This window comes from Puma concolor, chromosome D1 (assembly GCF_028749965.1).
Source record: "Puma concolor isolate L17-30 chromosome D1, mPumCon1.1.hap2, whole genome shotgun sequence".
Lineage (NCBI taxonomy): Eukaryota > Metazoa > Chordata > Mammalia > Carnivora > Felidae > Puma > Puma concolor.
In genome coordinates this window covers 15796140-15799354 of record NC_141676.1, presented here as the reverse complement: position 1 = coordinate 15799354, position 3215 = coordinate 15796140, and positions in this window count along the sequence as shown.

Genomic DNA, 3215 nt, shown 5'->3' with positions numbered 1-3215 from the left:
TGAATGTCTAGCAGGACTCCCAGCCTTCCTCTGCCTGTAACGCCTGTGACCTTGACCAACTGCTATAACGTGTATGAGGGTTCCAGTCACACCATCCACCTGCCCACCCTCAACCTCAGCACCCCACATCCTAACCCCACCCCCACCTCTACTCCCCACCCCCTTCCCCATCTCTACCCTCTTGGTCAAAAACTGGCCCAAGGGAATGAAGAATGAGGAAACCCGGGGTGTCACCACATAGCAGGGCCACCTCAGCTCCACAGTGTCCTCAGAATGCCCTCGCAACACCCCTGTTTCAGAAACGCTGGGATTAAGAAATGGGAGTCAGAGAGAAGCAAGCAGGGGTGGGTGGCATGGAGTCTGTCTGATTTGGGAGGGACCTTAGAGGCCATGCACCCATTCTCTCATTTGTTCATTCATACAACACATGCTTTTTGCCTTTCCTTGTCTTGTTATTGGGGTATAATTGATATATAACATATTAATTTCAGGTGTATAACATAATAATTTGATATTTGTATATATTGTGAAATGATCACCACAAGAAGTTCCATTAACACCCATTATCACGAGTAGTTATAAATCTTTTTTCTTGTGATGAAACCTGTTAAGACCTACTTTCTTAGCAACTGCAAATATACAGCATAGTATTGTTAATGATAATCACCACGCTGTGCATTACATCCAATGGCTTATTTATTTTGTAACTGGAAGTTTGTACCTGTTGACCCCCTTCACCCGTTTTGCACCCCCCTCCATACCTCCCACCTCTGGCAACCACTGAGATAGTCTCCATATAACACGTTTGTTGAGCACTTACTTTGTGCCGGACTCTAAAATGATCATGAAAGATATAAAAGAAAGAAGCTGAGTAGCAAGTGTCCATCTTCCCTCAGGCTTCTCAAGGAGAAAAGGACCTTAAAATAAAACAGATGAAGTCCGGGTTGGCAATGAGAGAGCCTCACTATTGGGTGGGATTTCATACATTAAAATGAAGTGTCACGTTGGGATTTATTTTTGTTTATTATTTTTTTAAATGTTTATTCATTTTTGAGAGAGAGAGAGACAGAGTGTGAGTGGGGGAGGGGCAGAGAGAGAGGGAGATACAAAATCCAAAGCAGGCTCCAGGCCCTGAGCTGTCAGCACGGAGCCTGACACAGGGCTTGAACCCACGAACCGTGAGATCTTGACTTGAGCTGAAGTTGGATGCTTAACCGACTGGGCCATCCAGGTGCCCCTCACATTGGGGATTTAGAATTTATTTTCCTGGAAACCTTCAGAAATTAATACCTAAACCACTGACGCATCTTTTCTTTTCTTTTCTTTTTTAAAATTATGTTTATTTTTATTTTTGAGAGAGAGAGACAGAGTGCAAGTGGGGGACTGGCAGAGAGAGGGAGGGAGACACAGAATCCAAAGCAGGCTCCAGGCTCTGAGCTGTCAGCTTCCTTCCTCCCTCCCTTCCTTCCTACTTTCCTTCCTGCCTTCGATCAAGGATTTTATTTTAATTTATATGTTGACTTTTTAAATTGAGGTAGAGCTGACATGCAACGTTACATCGGTTTCAGGAGTACAGTGTAGTGACTCGCCATCTCTACGTTATGCTCTGCACACAGTGTGGCCACCACCTGTCACCATGCGATGCTATTACAGCATCATTGACTATATTCCCTGTGCTGTGCCTTTCATCCCCATGACTTATTCATCTTATAACCGGATGCCTGTACCTCCCACCCCTCTTCCCCCATTTTGCTGATTCCTTTCTTGAAACGTCGTTTAGACAAATTGCCAAATGTCTCTGAGCCTCAATTTCCTTAGAGGTATAGTGAACATTGTATGAATATAATGATACTATATAATATTTTTTAGATTTTTAAAAATTTATTTTGAGAGAGAGAGAGAGAGAGCAAGAGCAGGGGAGGGGCAGAGAGAGAGGGAGAGAGAGAATCCCAAGCAGGCTCTGAACGGTCAGCAAGGAGCCTGATGTGGGGCTTGATCTCACAAAATGTGAGATCATGACCTGAGCCGAAATCAAGAGCTGGACGCTTAACCAACTGAGCCATCCAGGGGCTCCTATAACATTTTCTGAGAGCCCAACTATATTCTGGTTGTGATCTAAGCCCTATAAGTTTATTAACTTATTTATCCTCGCAACAAATGAGGAGACCAAGGCATAGACAGGTCACATACCTTGCTGGTCAGTTGCAGAGCCTGGCTTTGAATTCATTAAGTCTGGCTCTAGAGCCTATGCTGGTAAGCACTTCCCTTCCTGCTGCCCTTGTTGGTAAATGGAGATGAGTCGCTCATTCTAGTCACTTAGAGTGGGTGGTGAAGACGTAAAACGCATGGGCTTTGCAGTCAGATTGCTGTAGTTCAAATTCCTGCTTTCACGCTCATTAGCTGTGTGACCTGAGTTATGAGCAAGTCACTCGAATTCTCCATCCCCGTCTTGATTTCCTCATCTGTAACATGGAGAGGGTTTTTGTGAGGATTGAGTGAGTTATACCATAAACTTAGAGTTGTCCCTGGTTCATGGGAAGTCCTCAACAGATGCTGGCCCTGTTCTGTTTCAGGTGCCATCGCTTCCTGAGGGCGGGCTCTCCTCCTGAACTGAATTATGTTCCTCCCTGTTTTTCACCCTCACAGCACCCTGCTTCCTTCTTACACAGCACTTAAGACGTGTGTAATCCTAGGTGGGAGTAACCACCTCACAGGGTTGTTAGGATGATTTAAATGAGATAATGTGAGTAAAGCACAGAGCTTGGCACGTGTTTGGCTTATGGCAAGTGTAAGTACCATTTTTATAGTTATTATTTACACTGGATCCTTGCTTGGTTAAAAATCACTGGCATATCTATGGGGCGCCTGGGTGGCTCAGTTGGTTAAGCCTCCGACTTTGGCTCAGGTTATGATCTCATGGTTCATGAGTTTGAGCCCCACATCAGGCTCTGCACTGTCAGTTTGGGACTCTCTCTCTCTTTCTCTCTCTGCCCCAGCCCTGTGCTCTCTCTCTCTCTCTCTCTCTCTCAATGTCTCAAAATAAAGAAACAAACTTTAAAACACATAAAATAAAATCACTGACATATCTACATATTGAGAATTTGGCCAAATCTCAGGCACCCACAATTGTAACCCACACCACTGGTACCGTATTTCTAAGAGATAGAATACCATGACACAAAGCTTTCCTATCACTTAGAAGTTTCATTTTATGC